General features: G+C 41.8%; 1 long non-coding RNA gene across 1 annotated transcript in view; it reads right to left on the minus strand.

The window, feature by feature from the left end:
- Window positions 1-2186: 2186 nt before the first annotated feature.
- LOC137625015 (uncharacterized) overlaps window positions 2187-25078 on the minus strand; it is a 50264-nt gene continuing 27372 nt past the window's right edge. Inside the window, exon 3 of the long non-coding RNA XR_011040800.1 lies at window positions 2187-2796. This is a non-coding gene — a long non-coding RNA (uncharacterized lncRNA). The remainder of the gene's footprint in view (window positions 2797-25078) is intronic.

Genomic DNA, 25078 nt, shown 5'->3' on the forward strand with positions numbered 1-25078 from the left:
CAGGGAAAATCTGTAGTAGTTGGGTATAGTTCTACCTGTAGTACCGCGAGGGCGCTAGTGTACTCCTGGCATACTGGCGATGGCCCCGCGAGATTTTGAGTTTCCTGCCGGGGTCCAGGGACTTTAGCCATTCTTATATAACCAGTGGGTAAGTTTTATATTTAAAAATATTAAATTATGAGAAAAACTTCAAAACTTTGTATACACATTACCCAGAAAAAAGCTTCAGAAGGGCAAGCAGTATATCTCTTTTTAAGGCCATGTGGTCTAATTTCTATAATATCTAAAAAGTAAAGAAAAAGCAATGGTCTCTAGATAGGTTCCTTGTCAAAGCTAAAAATGTGAAAAAACAAAATAGACTATCAAGAGTCTAGAAAGTGCAAGTGAATCGGTTAGTGATAGTGAACGTCATTGAAGAGAAAACTTGATAAAGTACTCAAAAGAGAATTTCCCTCCAAACAGTAAACTGGGCCCCTACTCCTCTCTTGTAGGTTGGGCAAGGCACCAGCCACCCGTTGAGATACTACCGCTAGTGTGTTATGGGGTCTTTTGACTGGCCAGCTTTCCTTACTCTCTTCACTTCTTTCCAAAACTACTACTTATTCTCTTCATATGAACGACCTGACTCCGCCCTAGGTCAGCTGCCCTCTTTGCCTCGGTTACCTTGCGCTTTACTTCCACATTTTTCTCTCTACTGTATATCTTTCATACGTCTTTACACCATTACTCCTTCTCTCTGGTTACGATTCATTTTCCCTTTGCCTACACACACACTGAATAGTCTGGCCTATTCTTTACATACTCTCCTCTGTCCTCATACACCTGACAACACAGATTACCAAATAATTCTTCTTCACTCAAGGGGTTACTGCACTATCATTGTTCAATGGCCACTTTCCTCTTGGTAAGGGTAGAAGAGACACTCTAGCTATGGTAAGCAGCTCTTCTAGGACACTCCAAAATCAAACCATTGTTCTCTAGTCTTGGGTAGTGCCATAACTCTGTACCATGGTCTTCCACTGCCTTGGTTTAGAGTTCTCTTGCTTGAGGGTACACTCGAGCACACTCTTCTATCCCATTTCTCTTCCTCTTGTTTTGTTAGTTTTTATAGTTTATATAGGAGATATTTATTTTAATGTTGTTACTCTTCCTGAAATATTTTATTTTCCTTTTGTCCTTTCCTCACCGAGCGATTTTCCCTGTTGGAGCCCCTGGGCTTATATCATCCTGCTTTTCCAACTAGGGTTGTAGCTTAGCAAGTAATAATAATAATTTTAATCATGTCAGCCACGACTTTCCTCAAAGATAAAATTTGAGTTAAATTGTCAATATCTCTATTTAATATTTAGAATTATTAATTGTATATTTTTCTGATGTTAGGATTTATAAATTGTTCAATAATCAGCATTGCAAACCTTTAAAAGTGACTATTTATGGATGTATATTTTTTTATAGTAATGCCTCGCAACACAAAATAAACTCATTCTGGAGTGGCTTTTGTAACAATCTTTTTTTCGTGTTGTGAGTCACATTTTACATGTAAATCGCCTAATTTGTTCCAAAACCTACAAAACACAACATTAAATCTTATAATAACGCTACAGTGTAACCACAATGACATACTGTACAGCAAAAATACATTTGAACCATTCAATATACCTAAACTAACTTAACTATAAATTAAGTAGTCATGAACACAATGTAATAATTAATGGAAAATAATACAAACCATACAGTACTATACTGTACAAAATATATAGTAACATATGTACTGTACTATTATAGTAACCCTACTATAGAGATACAGTACAATCTCTATTGTGTAAACTCATTTTCTAATACTTTTTTAATGGGTGATTATTATATTCTGGCCTGGTTGGCAAACCTATTTTCCCAACAAGAATTTTTTTTGCAATGCAAGTCATAAAAGTATTCGCATCTCGTTTTGCAGCATGAAAATTTTGTAAGCAGATCCTATTGTGGAGAGAGCTATAACTGTATTTCTTATGGGAAAAATTGTTATAATTCAAGTGTTTTAGTTTACAAACTTGCACCCAAAACTTTCATAATCCAAGGAACCTGGTTATAAATCTACCTAAATTTATTTGTATACTGTATTATGTAGATTACTAGTTTGCTTATAAGTGAATTCTTTCACATCTACATTAGTTTTCTTTTCCTTAAAGAAAGTAAATATTCCAAATTTTATTGTTATTTGGACTCTTAGTATGGACATTCCCACTGTCAATAATACACCCTTTTTTAATCCTATAAGCATACATATCAATGGAATAGATAGGTATTGTACATAAAAATAGGCACACCCTTCATCCATGAATTTCAACTAGTTCTTTTCACCAATTATACTTTTGTATTATACTTTCAACTTGTGCCTCCATGGTTGCTGTTTTGCAAAATACATACCAGATTATCATGAATCTATAAGGGAAGGGGAGAATGAAAGCTGTAAACCCTAAGTTCTAACAACAAAGTCTAGGCTCAATTTCATCTATGATTTACAGGATTGCTTTAGAATTCTTATGTGTAATATACTTGACTAATGTACACAGAAAAAGGTGAAAACTGGTAATGGGGAAAGAGATATACCAAAATTTTGTTCCTCAAAATAATTGCCAATTTTCAAAGACACCACACTCAAACCAATTAACTTTGTATACCAACTTACAGCTTGTTACCTTGTGTAGAGGAAACTCAAAAGGTTAGCAGGCTCCGTTACACAAACGTTCACGAGTTACGATAATCTTCTAAGGGAGGCATCCCAAACTAAAAAAAATCCTGAAAAAGGGATATGAAATTAATAAACTAGATCACAAAATAATATTTCGAGGCACTCAACCTTCAACCATTGATCAAGCAATAAAAAACACAAGGTTGTCTAGTTCTTACTATTAAAAGAGAGGAGATTAACCAGCCCAATGAGTCAAGCTGAACTTGGGAGGACAAATATTTATATTAAAGTTGATAAATAAAATACATAGTAAATATAGTACACAAATGAATAATAAAATGGTAACAGGAAATCTAAATCTTAGCCATAAAACCTTTTTCTCAAAAATGTTAATATCTTAAAAATACAAATTCTGTCCGGAAATGTAAATAAAAAATTCTTACCAAACTATAAATATCTCATTTAAAACAATTACAATTGTTAAAAACTACACATTTCACATAATTTGTATTTTTCCTAGCCATACAATCGAGTTATTTAATGGGGTTACTTTTGATTTCTTTTACTAGGGCCAGACAATCAAAAAGAAATTGGTAGATTGTCATGTTGCGTTACTAGGCAACTGCTGCCAATGATGAGTCTCGCTTGTATCAAGCACTTAAAACTTTTGGTAAATGACTCAGGTTTGTATAGCTAGGAAATATATAAAATTTGTAGTTTACTCCTACGTGGATACAAACTTCCAAGTCATTTAATGGGGAGTTTTCCTCAGGTGGGAGGAAGTCTCCATGAGGTAGGTGGTCTACCTTTTTTTCTCAAGATACAATTACTAATAATAGCAAGAGATCAAAGTGAATTATTTGCGAGCAGTGCAGCCGGCTCGCACAAGGCAGAACTTCCTGTTCCTTCTAAAGAGCTTTGCCAGGGTGAAGTGATATGAATATCAAGTGGCTTGTAATATAAATATATTAATATATCAGCCAAACAACACACTTCACCTGCTCTAGGAAGGTTTTAAGTAGGGACTTCAAGTTCGATCAAAATTGCCATTCGCCTTCAAAGTCAAACACCCATTATAATGCAATGAATAACTGATGCCTGAGATAAAAGCAGTTACTTATCCCAAGAGAGCTTACATTAGACACTTTGTTGTGCAGCAACAATGGGTCCTATGGATAAGTTGTCCAGTGTGCTGTGTGTGCAATCTTCCAGACTCCTACTTTTAGAGCTTGAGCGATTGTGGGGTTTTTGCGGAACGTTAACATTACAGCCAGCCCACGTACATCACATGCTCGAGGGGGCCATTGGAGACACTTCCCCTGAGGATTTATAGGCTCAAATGATAGTTAACCTCAATCAGAAAGAAAGTGTTTCTGGAAACTTTTTTTTTGGAGAGGCCTGTGCTCACAGACAGATGGGAGATTCTAAGCCTAAGATACTGGATTCTCTTTAGATATTTACATAGTGTTTTAACAGGACATGGCAACATGACCGCTATGTCATCAGTCACCTCTTTTAGAGATAAGATTGTGAAAGTCAAATCTGATATCATCAATTGGATTTTGGGTTTTGACCATCATGCAGTTAACTCACCCTCATGACTGAAGCTAAAGGCAAGGAAGAAGACTGTCTTTAAGGTAATTTCTCTGACTAAATTTATGCATAGGTTTACATGGGGATTTTTTTCAAGGCTCGTAGAACCTTAGTTACATCACAGGATTGGGGCTTTAGTTCTCGCGGAGGCAAGACAGCTTGAAACTTATAATCAAGGCTGAGAGTTTCCAAGAGCTTGAGAGGTCAGGTCCTTTCAGTTTGAATGCTTGGCTCAAGGTCAAGCAGTAGCCTTTTACCGCAGTGACTGAAAGGGCCTTCTTGTTCCTTAGGAAAACAAAAGTCTGCAATCAGGGGAATATGGCTTTGAAGGGAGAAATATTCCCCTACGACGCCAATCAAAGATTTTCCACTTAGTCAGGTAAACTGCTGAAAAGACTTTCGTTGGTATACGGAAAGCCGACTCACAGTTGATCTTGAAAAGCCTTTCTTTCTGAGGAGACACTGGATAGTCTCCAGCCATGAATGGATAGGCAATGCACTGCATTATGGAATTTTTTGTGTGGTTGGCGTAGCAGGTTTGGGCATTCTGGAAGTTCCAGGTCTGAGAACCACTATACTGCTGGCCAATTTGGCGCAACTAGCATTACTCTGACTCCCTTGGATGTTCTGATTCTGTTCAGTGTCTGACGAATCAGAAAGTGGTGGGAAGGCATAAAGTCTACACCATCCCATAGGTGTGGAAATCGTGTCTTCCATCACTGCAGCTTGGTCTGGGACTGGAGAGCAATACACCGGAGTTTGAGATTCAGGTGGGTGGCGAACATGTCCAGAGACGGGAAACCCCACAAAAAGTCTCTTCGCCACTAGAGGAAGCAAAAACCATTCTGAACCAACTGTTGTTCCTTGATAGCTCAGATGGCCGGTAATGACGTTTCTTTTGCCGGGGATGTACCTCGCCAAGGAGAAATTGCCTGCGACTGTGTCCACTTGAAAATCTCTACTACTAGATTGCACAGCAGGAGAGAGGCTACACATCCTCTTTTGGAGATTTAAATCACTACCGTGGAGTTGTCGCTCATCAACACCACAGAGTGACCTTTCAGTCTTTGCGAAGTGGAATAACAGAAGTTTATATGGAAGTTCATGTCCTCTTCTGACCACAGACCCGAGATCTGTTTTTCCCAGATGAGCATCCCTTCCCTGGCGAGATGCACCTGTGAACAGTACGAGCTGTGGGAGAGGAGCCTAAAGGAGTGTTCTCGCTATTAGGTTCTCCTAATTCAGCCACCACAGGAGGTCTGATATCACCTCTTGAGGTACTCGAAGCAGGGTTGCAGGATGGTCCGAGGCTTGTGACCACTGGGCCTTTAGAGCCCACTGCACCAAGCGCAGATACAATCTCCCCAGGAGAGGTGACATAACTTCTGCCACATAGGGGCAGGCAGGAGGTTCCCTTTCAGAAAAGTTGCTGCCAAAGTCCTGAACCTTGCCACTCTGTCTGCAGGAGGGAAGGTTTTGGCTTGCACCCGAGAGACTGGTTGGGGAAAATGAATGAATGAATGATTTGAAGTTCTCTGGCATCCTGACATCGAAAGTCATTGACGCCTATATTGTTCATTATAAATAAAGATTGAAAGAATATTCAATTAAAACCAGAAAAGTAAATGTTATAAAAGATAAATCGCATTAAAAAGACCTGCTTCTGATATAAATTTAAAAATGCCACTAGCATTGTACGACCATCCAAAGATCTTGGCAAGGATGAACCTGCCATCCTCACCCCGAGCCTCAGAGAGATATCCATTTCTTTCTGTGCTATAAGTGGGGCATTCAGTCAACTAATGCCTCACTGTCAATGGTAAGAAACAGTCATCGTAATATGGTTGGTGTTGGCCAGCAAACAGAAACTCTTGTGTCATCCGAGTGTGACCAACGCAGAGAAGACAAAGAGTAGAACCCCATTTTCGGGGCATCCCATTATACCTCTGAGGGGATATAACAATCGCAATTTCTCTCATCTTATTATCGGTTAAACTATCCTAATGCTGTTGCCAACTGTTTTAAATAGAATTCTTCATTGCTGTTAAAATATCATTACAGAGAATGGGATACCTTCTAGGTAGCAACTCGGCTGCAGCATTCTTTACTAGTGAATCTGCCTCTTTATTTCCAGACACACCAGTGTGCCGTAACCCAGCAAAATCGAACTGTTAAACATTTTAGGCTAATAATTAAAAGCCACTCTAAAATCTTTAAATCTAAAGGGTTACAAGAATTAAAACCTTCTAAAGCTTGAAGGACACTTCTTGGATCACTATAAATGGTAAAATTGCCCTCCTCTTTTAACATTTTCTTAATAGTGGTTAGTATGCCATATAATTCAGCAGTAAATATGGAAGATCTTGGAGGAAGTGCACCTCTACAGTTAAAAGAACTACTATATACTCCAATTCCAACACCAGCATCAGATTTGGAGCCATCGATATATATATATATATATATATATATATATATATATATATATATATATATATATATATATATATATATATATATATATATATATATATATATATATATATATATATATATATATATATATATATATATATACTGTATATATATATATATATATATATATATAAGTGGATTCCTTATGTTTTTCAACATTTCATAAAAAGAGACCTAGCTTCTAATTCGGCATAGTTTTTTAACACCAAAAAGATATCTCGGGTAATTTCCACGGAGGGGTTGATGATATCTTAAATGGAGGCACCTTACCTCTAATTACATCAAGACTTTAATAATTGTTTTACCCGAAAACCATAAGGTTGAGGAGATTTTGTGTGCAACTCAAAGTACAGTATGTTGAGTGCCTTGCAAGGGCTTGCAGTCTGAAAGACTAAGAATAATGGAAGACATTTGGTAATGATCTAGAGGTAACTCTCCAGCATCAAGGAGATTCAGGATAGGCAAGGTTCTAAACATTGCTGTGGACAATCTTAATACCAACATGATGTATTGAATCCAATCTCTTTAATCAACTTTGGGTGGCTGAGGAGTATATTTCACAACCATAACTAATTTTGGAAATAATTAAGGCCTTGTATAATTTTAAAATAGTTTTACAATCTGCCCCCTTGATGTATATGGGACAATACTTTTAAGATTCAGAGCCTCAAAACATTTAGCTTTCAACCCCACTAAGTGAGGAACCCATGTAAGCCTAGAATCAAAAATCAATCCTAAAAATTTAGCTTCACTTACATATGGGATCCGTTGCCCTGGTTGGGGACACGGCTGGACTTCTGCAGGTTCAGTTGTATCCCTGACTCTTGTGTTTCAGCAAGAGCACTCTGGATTGCACCTAGATTAGCCTGTCGTTTAGGTATCTAATGAGCCTGAAGCCCATGGCATGTGCCCAGACTGCGACAAGGACAAAGACTTTGGTCAAGACTTGGGGATCTGTAAATAGGCCAAAGCTTTCAAGCTTGTCTTGAAAGGGAAACCTAGATACTTCCTTGAGACAGAATGGGTGGGGACCCAAAAGTAAGAATCTTTCAGGTTTATGGTAAGAAGGTAGTCATTCTTCAAGATGGCCTGGAGAACGGTTGGCGTCTCTTATCTTGACCCTTGTCTGCAAAATTGAGATGTTCAAGAGGGAGCGGTCCATATAGGTCTCTACCTCCCATCAGCTTCTTTACCAGGAATAGATTGCTGAGAAAGCCAGGTAAGTTGTTGAAAACTTCAACTGCTTCTTTGCTTAGCAACATGGAGACTTCCTCTGATGAGAGTAGATCTTTTGAAGATCCTTTCATATATGGTTGGATCTGGTTCCTGGTCAGACGAGGTGGAAAGTCTATGAAGGGGATCTGATACCCTGAACGGAGGGCTTCTGCCATCCAAGGGTCAGCCCCTAAGCCATGCCACCTTTACCTAGTGTGTTGTAGACATCCCCCACTGGTGGTAAGCTGGGGGACAAGCCCTCCCTAGCGTGAACTGCTGCCCACAACATCCTCTCCAACGAAAGTTAGGTCTAGGATTCTACCTCCCAGGTTATCGTGCATCCATGGGAGGGAGGAGACGTGTCTGTTGGGGAGGTAACCTAAAAGGCAAATTCTTCATTTGTTTCTGAGGAGTAGAAAGAAAAACTCTGTGTCACTGCTCTCCTTACTATTGGGCTTTATTCCAGTCTCTCTAACTTCTCAACAGCCTTAGTAACATCTGAAGATGGAAAAGGGGAAGGCAAATTCATTAGGTCTGAGTTCCTGAGAACAGTAACATCTCTAGGGGAGAGCTGTCTAAAGCCGACTCAAGAACACAATTTAAAGGAAAACATCCTGGTGGAAGAGGACCTCTATGGCCTAAGCATCAAATCTTGAAAGCTCCTTTTAACTATTCCCATACATTCTTGTCTTTGAGGTTTCTAGAAACGGCAAAACGAGTGTGCCCTAAACCAGTGATCTATTCACAAGCAAGTCTGAATGGCTGATATGGCGGCTACCTCCATGTTTGTCAGTTCCAGTCCCCGAAATTGTGCCTGGTTAGTTCAATAGTCTTTCTGCTAGAATTGAAGGTACTAAGTTGGCCACATCTTGGTAAATGGGAAGTGAGCTTTGAAAGGCACCAGAGTTAATATAAAAATGTCTCTGGCACCAAATCGATAATGGGGGAATTTTGATTATCTACTTGCCTTTACCAAGTTTTCAGCAATAGACTCGAGTTTTAAAAAACTCGAGTGCCCTTAGGCTGGTTAGAAAGGCCCATGTCAAACCATATTCTAGGGCTCAGACTGCGGGAAGGTAACGTCTATAGCACACCATCTGATAGCAGCCTGCGCTAAGGGAGACTCGTCTGAATCTTTTAAATGAGGATGATAGCACACCGTCTGATAGCAGCCTGCGCTAAGGGAGGCTCATCTGAACCTCTTGAATGAGGATGAGCCTCATGATCTTAACGAATTGAGAGGCTTCCAAGCTCAATATTGAGGCCTCATCAATAGTGTTGATATCCTGGTGAGAATATTTCGTCTTTGTAGATCTCTTTACTTTTCCTAATAATCTTCCTTCCCCTTAAGTAATAACAGGAAGCAGGGGGAGGAGGAGGAGTGGAAGGAATCTAGTTCACTTCCATCGTAAGAGCATTCATCGCTATACCCTGAATGGAAAGCGGATAAGTTGAATTCTCTCTTAAAACTCGTTTTACGAGGTGAGAGAGTTCTCAGCACTGTGCCATTTTGAACGTCTACACTCAGGGCAACATCTACGACGTCTGCAGATCCGTTCTTCTATCTATCTCCAATAGGGGAGTGATCCTAGGGAAGGGGGGAAACTTTCAGCGGCCCTTATCCGCTTTCTATCCCTAAAAAAAAAAATCTAAATAAGAATAGCGTTCCGTAGGACGCTTATCATGATTATCATGATCGTCATACCAAGTGTAAGAACAGTATCTGGACGATTACAGTCAGCCCGCACTTTATGCAAGTTTATACTTCGTGGTTTCACTCTTACTATATGCAACAAAGGGTAGTAGGACAAAATACCCAAGGACAAAAAGTTATTCGAGATTAGTAAAGATCTTACAATTAAAACTATATAACTACCCAACAAGCTGTTGTTCATTTTACTTTTCTTTCTGCACTTTGAAAGGCAGAAAAAAACGCACACTTCTTTTCCTCAAACAAATTTCTTTATCGTTCATTTTGATTTTTGTAAGAAGCCCTTCAGTCCAAAATGGAAATCATCACTAGTAACAATGAAGGAAAAAACTAATATTTGAAGGATATGCATACATTTTTAACAGAAAAAAAGAATGACGTACATATTGGAGGTGTGAAAAACGTGCTTTGTGTAGTGCCAGTATAATCACTTTTAATAATTTAATTGAAAAAAATACTAACAATCACTCGCATCCAACAGATGAAGCACGCATGAGTGCTTTGAAAGTTATAGAAAATATGAAAAGATCACACTCTCAAATCTGAAGCTAAATCTTCGGTAATTATACACTGTACACAAGATTTGTTGTTAAGCATATGCGGTGCTATGCAGGTGAAAGATTCCTTTGCACGCAGTGTAAGACGTATAAGTGTGTGTGAAAGTGCCATTGAAGATTTATCGATAACTACAAGAGGTGAACGTATTTTATGGTATGAATCAGAAAGTGTGCTTATTTACACAACTAGAAAGAATTTGGAAGTCTTGAAAAGTAAGAACAAGTGGTTAAGTGATAGCACTTTTAACTGTGCACCAGTCAGAAATCTGCTTTATACAGTACGTTGCATTGTGTTGTGTCCCAAAGTAAGACTTTTACCATTAGTATTGTCACAACTTGGATGTTAGAATGTGAAATAACAAAAAATAAATATAATTGCATACCGAATACCCAAGGTATAACAAAATTTAAAAGTGAAGAAACGCAAGGGAACGCATGTAGCTGTGGTATGCTGGGAATGGGGAGTTCAAATAATATTTCAGTAACATAACCTTAATTTAATTCAGTGCACAGTAAACATATACATATAAAGTAGACATAATACACACAAAATAATACACAAATATAAAGATAATATAACTGTCCTAATACTGGACAACACACTGGTGAGATAAGGGGATTATGAGGTACAGGTTACAAAATACTTAGCCGAAAAAGCCGACCAGCAGAGAAGTTCACAAAAACGATACAAAGACGAGACACAATACAGGTGAGGGAGGCAGACTTGTAGCAGTGGGTAGCAGTAATGAGATGCCAGTGACTACCGATCCAGCTCAGACCCTGTATATATACAGGCCAGAAGCAGTCACGGCGTATCCTGATTGGCTTACGTTGAGGTGGGAGCAAGCAATCCCACTTGCGACTGCTAATTAGAAGACATGACAAGTGCTCAAGTAATTAACAAGCAACCTGCTTGTTGTACAGGGAAGGCAGGCGGGGGGAAGGAGAATGGTGGCCGTGACACCCCCCCCACCGAAGACCTCCGAAGTGGGACATGAAGGAGGTTAACCTTTTGGAGCACGAGATAAGGTGTCCGCAATGATGTTGTCTGATCCCTTGATGTGGTGAATTTCGAGATGGTATTCTTGAAGAGTAAGTGCCCAGCGAAGAATCTTCTGATTGGTTAGTTTGGATTTCTGGATGAAGGCTAACGGGTTGTGGTCGGTGAATATTTTGATTGGACATGAAGCAGACTGTAGGTAGCATTTGAACTTGTTAACGGCCAGAATCAGGGACAAGGCTTCCTTCTCGATGGTTGAGTAACCCACCTGGTGACTCTTCAATTTGGCAGAGAAGAAAGCCACAGGGTGCAGAATGGTGGAGGATGGATCTGGTTGCAACAGCACTGCCCTAACTCCAATTCCACTCGCGTCAACCAGCAGGTGGAAGGGCCGCAGATAATCAGGGGTACCTTTAGTACTGGTTCAGAAGCCAAGAAGTTCTTGATGTGGGTAAAAGACATCTGGCATGCTGGAGTCCACTTGAAAGGCTGAGCAGGGCTAGTCAGAGTGGTGAGGGGTGCCGCCACAGTCGAGAAGTTGCTGCAGAATGGACGGTAATACCCCGCCATCCCGAGGAACCTCATCACCTCCTTTCGTGTCGTGGGTGTAGGGAAGGAAAGGATCGCCTCCACATTGGCTTCTTTTGGGCGCACAGTACCGCTTCCCACTACATGACCCAAGAAGGTTACGGTGCCACGACCAAACACTGACTTCTGGAGGTTAATGACGAGTCCTACGTCCTCCAACCGTTGGAACAGTCCTCTCAAACGCACCACGTGCTCGTTCCAGTTGGTCGCCACCACCACCACATCGTCCAAGTAGGCATGAACTCCTGGTAGGTCTCGGATGACGGAGTTAATGAGTCTCTGGAATGTGGCAGGGGCATTAGTAAGTCCAAAAGCCATTACCTGATATTCATAGAGCCCAAACGGGTTGATATTCATAGAGCCCAAACGGGGTAATAAAGGCAGAAAGGGCCTGGGCTCTTTGGGTTAACTGCACCTGATAATAACCCTTCAGTAAGTCTATTGTAGAAATGAAAGAGGCATTTCCTACTGTATCTAGCAGTGTTTCAATGAGTGGCAATGGGTAGGCATCCCGGACAGTGACGTTGTTTAATTTACGGAAATCTGTACACATCCGGTAAGTTTGATTAGGTTTAGGAACCAAGATACAGGGTGAAGCCCAGGGAGACTGACTAGGTACGGCTAGATTATGATCAAGAAGATACTGTACTTCTTGTTTGAGGATTTCAGTCTTGACAGGGTTAAGGTGATAAGGACGTTGTCTAATGGGAGGTTGGTTTGGATCTTTTAATTGAATGTCATGTTTAAGAATATTGCAAGAGCCTGGATGTTCTGAGGTAATAGTTGGAAATTGTTTTAGCAAGTGAATTATCTGCTGTTTTTGACAAGGGTTAAGCCCACAAAAATACTCATCAGACTGAAGCAATAGTTCTTGATTCGATGAGGCACTAGTAGGTAAGGGAAAGTCAATGGATTGGGTGCCTTCATTTTCCTCGGACAAAGTCACTGCCACAGGAGCTACATCATCATTAATGGTTACAAGAGTCACTGGCAAACTGCTGGTACCCTCTTCTGGTGGTCTGGAAAGGTAGGACTTTATCAGATTAATATGTACCAACTGCTGTTTTTTACGTCGGTCTGGGGTTTCAAGAACATAGTTAAGTGGTCCCAGCCGTTCTTTAATTTTATATGGCCCTAAAAATCTCTTTTGCATTGGACTCCCTGTTATAGGTAGAAAAGCCAAAACCAAATCCCCTGGATTAAATGTTCTACTTTTCGTTTTCTTGTAATACTGGGCTTTATATTTGCCTTGGAGCCGGGACAAGTGGGACTTAGAAAACTTGCGTACTTCCTGTAATTTACTTTGTAGATTTTTAACATATGCATTTACATTAGTGTGACTGTCTGACTTGGGCATGAACCACTGATCTTTCAATATTTTTAAGGGTCCCCTTATGGGTCGCCCATATAACAACTCAAAAGGTGAGAAACCCATAGATTCGTGATTGGCTTCCCGAATAGAAAAAAGTAACCAATCTAAGTTAGTGTCCCAACTTGCTCCAGTCTCCAGGCAGTATTTTCGTAGCATGGATTTTAGGGTCTGGTGGTACCTTTGCAGACACCCCTGCAATTGTGGATGGTAGGCTGAGGAGACAACATGTTTGATTCCCAGTTCAGTAAGGACCTGTTGAAAGAGAGCACTTGTAAAGTTAGTACCTTGATCGGATTGGATCTGACAGGGGATTCCTTTAGAGGTGAACATAGATAGCAAAGGTGCAATTACAGATTTGGCAGTGATGGATTTAAGGGGAAATGCCTCAGGATAACGGGTGGTCACATCGACTACAGTTAAAAGATATTCGTTTCCTTTCTTTGTCCTAGGTAGGGGGCCGACACAATCAATGATTATTTTAGTGAAAGGCTCTTCTTTGATAGAAATTGTCTTGAGGGGAGCCTTGGGAATGTTTTGATTAGGCTTACCCGCTACCTGGCAAATGTGACAGGTCCGCACGAAACTGGAAATGTCCTTACGCATCCCCGGCCAGTAAAAATGTTCCAATACTTTGAGAAGTCTTCCTGATACCTAGATGTCCTGCAAAACCATCATGAGCTAATTTGATGACACTATTCCGAACTGATGTAGGAAGGACTATTTGATGGGTTTCTGACCAGGACTGCAACTTATTGTGGGTAGGTGGTCTGTATGCTCTCATTAAAACTCCATCTTCAAAATAAAAGCATGGAGTGGTGTCTATATCTGTTTTGTCGGTAGCTGTGTGAAGTACATGAGAAAGTGTGTGATCCTGCTGTTGTGCCTGAATGAGTTCTTCTTTGTTCATGGCCCTGTTTATCAGATCATCCTTCCCAAAGGATGGAGGAGTAGTAGGTAAAGATGGAGTTAAGGATGAAGAATTAGCGGAGGGAGCAGTTAAGACCTTACTTTGAGACCGGGTGACAGCACAGGCAGGGAAAAGGTGGGGAAGTCTTTCATCCAGATCATGTGTAGGACTAACAGGTAAAGGTTGGTCTACTGTCTTCACTGGAGGAACTGTTAGGGTACCTGCGAGATCATTACCTAGTAGAAACTGAATTCCGAGTACAGGCAAGGAGTCTTGACGTATGGCTACTTTAACAGGGGAGGATAGAAGGTCACATTCAAGATAAATTTCTGCTAGGGGATAAGACGTTTGACAAGTTAGATCAGACAATAAAACTTTTTCACCGGTGTAAGAATCAGAAATGTTCGGAATGACATTGGATAATAGAATGGACTGGGCTGCACCCGTGTCTCTAAGTATAGTGATAGGGTACTTATGATCACCCTTACATATCGACACAAATCCTTGAGAGATAAAAGGGTCAAAGAGAGAGAGATTAGGACCAGGCACATTTGAGGCTGCTATTGGCTTAGAAGAAGTGACTGTGTGTTTGGAGTTGGAACTTTTGGATACTTTACACCCAGGATGACGACACTCTTGGAGCATATGCCCGGGTTTCTTACAATAATTACAGGTTACTGGCTGGGGAGCAGGACGTGAACTGTTGCCTCCTAAACCTCGCCCCACTCCTGCAAGGTGTTCACCAGAGGGGGGTCTCACACTGGGGCTCTGCCTACGAGCTCCACTCCCCCACGTGTCTATCATCAACGCCTGAGCATCCACTAACTCTGCTGGTCGGATCACATCCACTAACTCTGCTGGTCGGATCAGCTCCTTCTCACCCCTTTCCTCCACATATCTCACCAAGTGGAAGGGAAGCTTATTCTTCCACTCCTCCAAGACAACAGCATTAACTAGTTCTGAAAATGTTGTTACATTAATAGCCTCAAGCCACTTTTTACACTGTCTTAATTTATCAGTGGCAAATTCAACATAAGTTTGGGTATGGGACTTGGTTAAGGATCTGAATTTCAGTCGGTAGCCGTCAGGAGTAAGAGCATAGGCATACAAGACCTGTTTCTTAACAAAATCATAATCCTCAGGCCTATCTAAACTGTTATATACCCTAAGAGCCTTTCCTGTTAATTTTGGAGTTAGGATGGTAAGCCATTCATCCTTTGGCCATTCTTGTTTGTTAGCAATAATCTCGAAAGTTTTAAAGTACCCATCAACATCATCTTCAGAAAAACCAGGAAGGAGGGAGGACATGTTACCTACATTTAATTTTAACTGTTTTTCCTGTATTTCTAGTACCTTTTCTTTGCTTTTTTCTGTTATTTCCACCTCTTTAGATTATAACTCTAACTCTCTTTCTTGCTTCTCCCTTTCTAATGCAAGCCTTTCTCTTTCTAGTTTGATTCGTTCTCTTTGAATTTCGATTTCTCTTTCGTTTTCTACTTCTAATCTGAGTTTTTCTCTTTCTTTTTCGCTTTCTAACAGTTCTCTTTGCATTTGTAATTGATAGTCTAATTTTAATTTCTCCAGTTCTAAGGGATTGACTTCAGTAAATCGCTGATAAGGCCTAGCAGGTGACAAAACGGGAGGCGAGCGGTAACCCGCTGGTTCAGCCTGAGCGTTTACTATTAATAATATTTCAGTAACATAACCTTAATTTAATTCAGTGCACAGTAAACATATACATATAAAGTAGACATAATACACACAAAATAATACACAAATATAAAGATAATATAACTGTCCTAATACTGGACAACACACTGGTGAGATAAGGGGATTACGAGGTACAGGTTACAAAATACTTAGCCGAAAAAGCCGACCAGCAGAGAAGTTCACAAAAACGATACAAAGACGAGACACAATACAGGTGAGGGAGGCAGACTTGTAGCAGTGGGTAGCAGTAATGAGATGCCAGTGACTACCATTCCAGCTCAGACCCTGTATATATACAGGCCAGAAGCAGTCACGGCGTATCCTGATTGGCTTACGTTGAGGTGGGAGCAAGCAATCCCACTTGCGACTGCTAATTAGAAGACGTGACAAGTGCTCAAGTAATTAACAAGCAACCTGCTTGTTGTACAGGGAAGGCAGGCGGGGGGAAGGAGAATGGTGGCCGTGACAGTATACTGTGTTACATGTAGAAACATGAAAAAACTTGATACAATATTTGAGTTCCTCAAAGAGCAGCGTCTTTTCCCAGAGTCTGTGACTCTTGATTATGAACAAGTAGCAACAAAAAGTTTGAAGATATGTTTTCCAAATACTTCAATCATTGGCTGTTTTTTTTTCATTTCAGTCAATGTCTTTGGCACAAAATACAAAACCTTGGTCTCCAGTGCTGGTACACAGCGACAATGCTTTCATAATCAAACAATTACAGGCCCTAGCTTTTGTTCCTCCAGAGGATGTGACTGATCTTTACAAAGTTTTTTACTTCAATCGACCACGAAACTGACAAAATTTTGAGTGAATTCTTTAATTATTTTGAAATTACATGGCTCGGAATAGTTCAAAGAGGTCGACGAAGACATCCACCCTTCGATGTTTAAATGTGGAATGTGTACCATAGTATAGAATCAAATTTGCCAAGAACTATGAACTCTCTAGAAGGATGGCACCATTCTTTTAACAAGTTTCAACTACTCACCCAACTCACTCTAAGCTTGTAAAAAAAAAAAATCAAAACTGAACAACCAAGTACAGTGTTTATTCCCCAACAGGCCACCTTAGGTGCATTGAATTTCATAGCAGTATGAAGAGTGCAAAGTTATCTAGATCACTTTTTTTTATCCCTTTTTAGATGTTTTATCCATTAGGCATTTTGTCCATTGGGCATTATGCCTGTTACGCATTTTGTCCGTGTTGAGGAATTAAGCATTTTGTTCTTAAGCATGCTGTCCTTAGGACTATGTCATTAGGCATTCTATCTGCTCACAGCAACAAAGAACTGCAGTACCTATTAAATGAAAAATCAAATATTCGCGATAAAAAATCTTGCGACATGATAAATTGCACTGGGCTTGCTTTGCTACACTTCCCTCTCTCTACACCCAGCTTGTCCCAACTTTCGCTGTATATCCATTTACTGTGGTAAAAATTTACAACTATGTTGGAAATGAAAGTGGATTTTTATTAAACTGGTGTTTCACTTAACTATATCTAATAATAAAGCATGGAATTTTACTAAACTGGTGTTTCACTTAACTATATCTAATAATAAAGCATTGAATATTTACATTTTAGTATCATATTTATAAATAAAAACAGAATTATAACCTTTTCCATTGCTTACGTTTATGCTTTCCCAATAGACAGATTAAGACATGGTACTGAAGGATACTTCACATTTCCCAAATGAAACCATTTTAACTTTATCTAATTAGCATACTAATTTCAATAGCTTTATTTGAATTACTGTATATTCTTGTGTAAAGGACGACCACATATCATACACTATGTTGGTTTTTGGCTGGAGCCGGTTGCCTAAGGTCAAAGATACCGCCATGGCCTCTAAAACATTGATATGAAGTTGGCGGAATATTGTCGACCATAGTCCCTGGACTTTCTTGTACTGAGAGTATTCCCCCCCCTCCCCCCCCCCCCACCTGTTAAGGAGGCGTCTGTGTGAATGACCAGCTTGGGGGTGGATATTGTAAGGATACAGATTTGCCAGATTTTGACCTTTGTCCATGGTTGAAGTCTTTTCTTCAGAATTGGTTGGAGTCGAGCCCTTTGTCTCGATATTACTCGTTTTCCTGGAGCACCATACTCGGCTTATATCTTTCAGTCTGGCCTTCAGTAGTATATCTGTTACTGAGGTAAACTGGAGGGCACCCAGGATTCTCTCTTGATTTCTCCTGGAAGACAATTTGTCTTTGAGAAAACGTATTGTGTTTTGCTATATCGTTCCTCTTGGCTGTTGGGGGAGACAGTGTGGGAGCATAGAACCCATTGAATCCTAGCCATTGAAACTTGTCTTCGGGACAAACGAGATTTCTCGAAGTTGATTTGGAACCAAAACTGTTGTAAGAGATTATCACTCTGTAGTTGCCGAGAGGCAATTTTGCCTAGTTGAAGAATAGAAACGGACGAAAATGCCTTGCTTTCGGAACATGATAGCAAACATCTGCAAGATCCATAGAGGAGGTGACGGCCCCACAGAGAAGCAAGGTCCGCACCTGAGAGATGGTCAGCATGTGAAACTTGTCGCATTGAATGTAAGAATTCAGAAGCGACAGGTCCAGGATTACTCTTCGCTATTCTGAGTCTTTCTTTGGCCCGCTGAACAAGTGATCCTGAAATTAAAAGCGATTTACTTCCTTTATTGCTTCCCTTTGCAATAGATCGTTTCCATATACGACTAGCTCTTCCGTTGGATGTTGATGAAAACTGGTTGGTGGAGGGGGCCTTTCTATCCAACTCCACCCCAGACCTTTGGAAATTATGCTGAAAGCCCAAATGTTGAACGTTCAACGGTTCCGAAAGATGTAAAGTCTTCCCCCCACCTGAGAACTCCCAATGATTTGCTGTGGATTTACCTCCTTGGCCTCCGCGGAATTCTCGGCCTCGAGAGTAGCTGTTGCGAAAAGTTCCTCTCGAGCTAGCGCCTCTGGCGCGCTGGTAACCCTGGAAAGCACCCTGAGTTTCAAAGGTGGGCTTAAGGGCTGGGGAAGTAGCATAGGAGGTAGTTGCTATTTGGGACTGAGGAACCAGCACGTATTGCTGTTGGGGTTGACCCTTCGAAGTGAAAGGTTGACTCCCTTGTGCCACCTGGATGGTTTGAACCACCTGTTGGGACTGCCGGTTTGGAAGGAATGGAAAGATCTCAGACTCTTTCTACCTCGAGATTGGTTGCTGGCCGGTTCGAACTTGTGCTTGGGGACTAAGCCCATCGAACCTTGAGGCTCTGATTGACCCTAGCAGCTCCGCTGACGACGTTGTTGACTAAATCCTCAGGGAATAAGTCAGGGCCCCAGACTGGGGCTTTAATGAGCTTGTTAGGCTCATGTCTGATAGTGGCCTCAGACAAGACATGCCTACAGCAACAACGTCTGGCCGCAAAGAAGTCGTAGGAATCAGACAGTAAGGTTTGAAGTAATGACTTCATCAAGACCTTAAAAGGTGGTTCTTCTTCATACATTAAAGAGGTCTTTTCTGCCATTGTAGTCGAGTTGATAGGTCTACTCAGGCGCATACAGGCTTTGAACTCGAGGCATATCAGGGATTCCGGAAGCCTGGGTAGCCACTCACTGAACTGAATGAAAGCACAGTCAGCGCTTAATTTACCCGATGTGAAGGTCGCTGGGACGTTAGTCCAGCAATCGTGATCCCTGGGGACAGGAGGGAAGTCGGATCCGTTTCCTTCAGTTGCGGTAACGGCTTGTCCTCGTTTATTGCCTGCTGAGCAAGGTCCACTTTCTTAGTGACACACGGAGTAGGGGTTTACTCCTCCACTAGAAACATCGTGTACGGGCTCTTGTGAGGTGTTAACGTAGTGTTAACACACTCCCACTCGTTTAAGGGCCGGACCCAGGTGGACTGAGCCTGCCCTTCGGGTACATTTCGGTTTCTTTGGGGACTTTGTCAAACCTTACGAGTGTCTCCTTGGTAAGGCATGCGAAACCAGAGAGAGGGAACTGTAGACCCGGCAGGTAGAATTCAAAATCTTCTACAGTCCGGGTGCCAAACCCTTCGATGGTAACATACCATCTTTGAAGGGAGAGTGCAAGGCCGCCTTCCACGGATTGCTTTCGACGAATTCCGGGAGCTTAGAGGCATCCGGGATGATATATTGTGCAGTTGAGGTAGCCCATAACGAATGAGACCCTGTACGAGGCTATCTGGTTTAGCACTCTCTCAGTGAGGGTGCTAACAAGGGAACCTATTGCAATATAATATATATACACATACATACATATACGTATATATACGTACGCACGCACATACATACATAATATGGAAACACATCAACACAACATCGTGTTCAAAATAGAAATGAATTTCTACCTCATACATGGGATCGGACGCTGGCCCCTTCTAATGAAAGGTCAGGTCGAAACCAACCATGCCACGAGAGGCCATTGTATCAATCTTGAAAGGGCTGCCGGATCGAAGGGAGCCTCCGGGGTCGTAGGTTTTAGGCTGAGCTTCGCTCTCGACCCAAGAGAAGTCTTCACTGGTTTGTGATTTGGAAGACCTGTGAGTCTTTGATAGGGGCTGGCGGGTAGCTTTAACTTTAGGGACAACAGGACGTGGCCTGACATCAGCCACGTGCTTCCTTGAAAACCCCTAAAAGGAAGAGACACAGGGTCTCTTTGCCCTGACACTCCAGGCGAACCCGCCCACCCAGATCTAAAGGGTCACCAAGGTAGAAGTCATGGAAGACTGCGAGCTCCGAAAGAGGGTATATCGTTACTAATGAACAAGGTAACTCCGTTGGGAATGTAAAATAAATAGATCGAGAATAAATGTTTAAATCGATCAATCACAAAGGAAATAAAATGAAAATCCCAAAAGATTATATCCGAAGTTAAAATTATAGATAGTAACGACAGGGGCACCTACAGAGTGTCCCATAGTAGGGTAGTAACCCAAAAAGATCCGGGTGTTCCGAATTTTTTAAAATAGACCGGTATGAAACCGGGACAAAAGGCTATGAACAAAATTTCGGACCGGTATAGTAACCGGGGAGAAAACTTTTCATAAATTAACTGACATTGTTAAAATAATTCCATAAAAGGTGAAGATTACCAACGAAATAATATTGTCATAGCGAGAAATATACTATCCCGTCGGTACTGGGGAAGTATAGAATAAAATAAAGATACATGAGTATCCCATAGCAGGTCAGTAACCTAAAGAGATCCGGATGCTCCGAAATCTTAAATTAGACCAATATGAAACCGGGACAAAAGGCTATGAACAACTCTAGGACCGGTTTAGTAACCGGGGAAAAACCTATAAATAAACTGACATTGTTAAAACAATTCCGTAATAAGATAAGGTTATCAATGAAATAATATTGTCATAGCTTGAAATACACTATCCCGTCGCTACTTGGGAAGTATAGAATAAAATACAGATACATGAGTATCCCATAATAGGTTAATAACCTAAAAAGATCCGGGTGTTCCGGATTCTTAAAATAGACCGATATGAAATCGGGACAAAAGGCTATGAACAAAATTTCGGACCGGTAGAGTAACCGGGGAAAAAATATCACAAATTAACTGACATTGATGAAACAATTCCGTAATAAGTTAAGATTATCAATGAAATAATATTGTCATAGCGAGGAATATACCATCCCGTCATTACCAGGGAGGTATAAAATAAAAAAGGGTTTATAATAACATACTACCTTATAATAACATGTTCCCTGTTAAACAATTCCGTAATTTTATATGATCATTCAATGAAATAATATTGTCATAGTAGGAGATATACTACCCCGTTGTTACTGGGGAAGTATAGGATAAAAATTTTATAATAGCATGTTATAATAACATGCTACCTGTTGGCTCCGGGGAGACAACTATGAGAGACCCCGGGGTCGTAACATGCCTACCGGGGTAGGGGGAGTCAAAAGGGGAGGGAGGAAGGAGTTCAATGACTCTCCGCCAGCCACAAGAACCCAAATGAACACCGACAATGAATAATATAACAACAAATATCCGCTCCTCCGTGATACCCCACGAACAAAAATTTCTACATTATAGTAGAAACTAAAATAATACAGTACATAACGAAACATAACCAATACACAACCAAGTTCCCCCAGCCGACCGATGGCCAATCAGAGCGGCGGGGAAAAAGGGCTACGACAAGGCATGAGAATGAATGTACTAGACTGAAACCCCGGTGGATGTTCTCGGTACCAACTATAGTGAGTCATAAGGTATCCCAGGAAGGGATGGTGTGAGGGGGGGAGGAGGTGGTGGCAAGGCTGAGGTACGAGAAGGACTCGATCCGTAATGCCAAACCGCTCACGCAACATGAGAGACGAGAGGAATCCCCGAATGGGGATAATGTTGGGGGGAAGGAGGCAACGAGAACTAACCAATGAAAGGGCAAGAGGAGATCACGTGGGCATGAGGGAGGACAGGAGTACCAACCTGACCGATGGAACCACATAAGTAAAACGGAATGATCATAAACGGAATGAGCAATAAAATAGTGTAAAATAATGTACAATAATGTTAAATGATGTAACACATTGAACTGGTTATAGGCATGCGTAACTTAAAATAAAATTAGTAAGAGAAAGACGCAAGGGAATGGCAGGGGGATAGGCCTAATAGCTGGCAGCCCTCCAGAGCGGGAGTCGTCGCGCTGGACAGGGATACCAACATAACTTCTACCTAGGGTAGATGCCGAACGGTAGGAAACAAATAAAATAACAACTGCCCCGCGAGAGTCCCACTCAAACTAAGCGATAACTAGACGGTTATCACAATAATAAGATCAATATATCAATAATATAATAATATAAACTCTTAATACGGTAGCGAAACCAACTAAGCCATGCCCGAAGGCAGGCTTGCCAACCGAGTTCAAAACTATGATACGTAGTAAATCATCAAAACATCAAAATAATATCCAAAGCACAATGATGAGGTGTAATCGGTGAGAAAAACCTCCAAAATAAGGTTCGAAACGAAAAACAATAAGTATGGAAGACCAATTGCAATACGTTAAGAATGAGCGAAGGCAGTAGCAAGCCAGCAAGGGAGCCGCAAGCGGTCCGACAAGAGGAAAATATAAAACCTCGAATAAAATTAAAATTAATGGCAATGCTACCCCCAAAAGCTCAAAACTCATAGACTTGGCACTTAACTTAGATATGGAGACCAGGGAATCTGCCATCGGCAAAAAGAAATGAGATATGAACGAAAAAACCAAAGAGAAAAATATACAAATGTTCATAGAAAACGTGCTATAAAGGAGTGACGTCACTGGCGTGGGTTAGGTTAGTGGTAGTAGTGTTGATCGGCACCTCGCTGTGGCGGGGATTTTGAAGAGGAGATATCTAAATAGTGCGAGACCTCTCGTTGTGAATTATCACGCCCCAGTATATTATACTGACACCTTATATAGGTGAGCGAGCTGGTTTTCTCTGGTAATATATAGCAGTTATATTCCTTAGAAATGGTGCTTTAGGAGCATTTTCACTGGGCGGCACAGCTCGGAGCCCAGAAAAGATGTTTTGCCAGAAGACGTTCAAAAACTTTAGATATGGGAGTAATGGAAATTGGGTGGTAATCAGTTGGACTTGAGCAACCAAAACCACATTTAATAGAGAAGTAACATTACCAATTCTCAAAAAAATAAAAGAGAGAGAGAGAGAGAGAGAGAGAGAGAGAGAGAGAGAGAGAGAGAGAGAGAGAGAGAGAGAGAGAGAGAGAGAGAGAGAGAGAGAGAGAGTGTGTGTGTGTGTCTCTCTCCAGGTCAATAAACCCATCGAGTACCTTTATAAAAAGAATGCATGTTCTGACTTTTTGCTCCCCCCCTCCGAAGTGATACTAGCAGAGAAGTCTCCTTCCACCCAAGGCAGCTCCTCTCGGGGTGGGTCGTAGGCATCCTCAGAGTGACTGATGGTTCCTGCAGGCCTGGAGGTCCTTGAAGACTACTTTGGAAGTATCTTTTGAGTCCTTTGATTCCTTACGAGGAAGGAGGTAGGATTCAAGCATCGAAGGCCGGATGGGATTGTCCCTCCTGACTTCCGTCGGTGGTAGAGAACTCTCTCCATGCGAGGGGAAATTTCCACTGTAGGTGGAAGGGAGGAAATGCAAGCCTTGTGCGACTCCCTCGGCAGGGTTGAGGTAGGAGTGTGTCCGGCAGAAGACACAGAACGGAAAGGCCTCGAAGGCCTAACAGGAGTTAATTTCCCCTAGGGGATATAACTGCGTCTGACTCTCCTCTTTTCCTTTTCAAGGGAGTAGTCAAAGTTCCTCACAGTAGGTCTACTGGTGCCGTTGAATGGGAGGTCACTGAAGAGTGAGATGACACAGCAGGCCTGATGGCTTGCACTACTGTTCTGACCATGGCACTGAACCAAGGCTGCTTGCTGACTGAGCACTGTCAGAAAGATCCCTTGTAGGGTAAGGGACCGAAGGTTCCCCGTGAGGAGTCTCTACCGACGTTTGCGATGGTGGGTCTGCCTTTGAAGATACAATCTTCAGGATCCTGAACCCTACTATGGAGCCTCCTTTCCCTTTCTCGGGTGGTCGCGTTGAGATGCGTTTGCGGGAGGGGAATGGGGCAATGATGACCTGTCAGTCTCGAATGTGAAGTTCCTTTTGCCTGTGAGAATGTTTTGAAGCCGGGGGAACCTGCTCTAAGGTTTGGCGCAAGCGCGCAGGAGAGCGCTGGAGCATTTCCGAGCCGGAGAGAACTTGCGCGTAGTAGAGTGATGGGGCGTAGTAGAGTGATGGGGCGTAGTAGAGTGATGGGGCGTAGTAGATTAATGGGGCGTAGTAGATTAATGGCGCGTAGTAGATTAATGGCGCGTACTAGAGTGATGGCGCGTAGTTGAGTGATGGCGCGTAGTTGAGTGATGGCGCGTAGTAGAGTGACGGCACGCAGTAAGGTACTGCGCAGGTGAGCGCAGGTGATATGGAGTGTGCTGAAGCAAAGGAGAGCGCTGGCGCACAGGAGCGCGCTGGTGCAGAGGAGAGTTCTGCCGCGTATATCGCTGGGCATGAGAGCGCTGCCGTGTAGGACAGCGCAGCTGTGCAGGGGAGTGCTGACGAGTTGGAGAGTGCTGGAGGGCACTGACATTATGCTGGTGAGCACTAGTGAACTGAAGGGCGCTGGCCTGCTGGAGAGCATTGGCGCACAGCCCAATGTTTTGGAGTTCCATTATGAGCAGACAGACGAACAGGAAACAGGAACGGAGAAGGCAGGTCAGCAGGTCTG

This window comes from Palaemon carinicauda, chromosome 31 (assembly GCF_036898095.1).
Source record: "Palaemon carinicauda isolate YSFRI2023 chromosome 31, ASM3689809v2, whole genome shotgun sequence".
Lineage (NCBI taxonomy): Eukaryota > Metazoa > Arthropoda > Malacostraca > Decapoda > Palaemonidae > Palaemon > Palaemon carinicauda.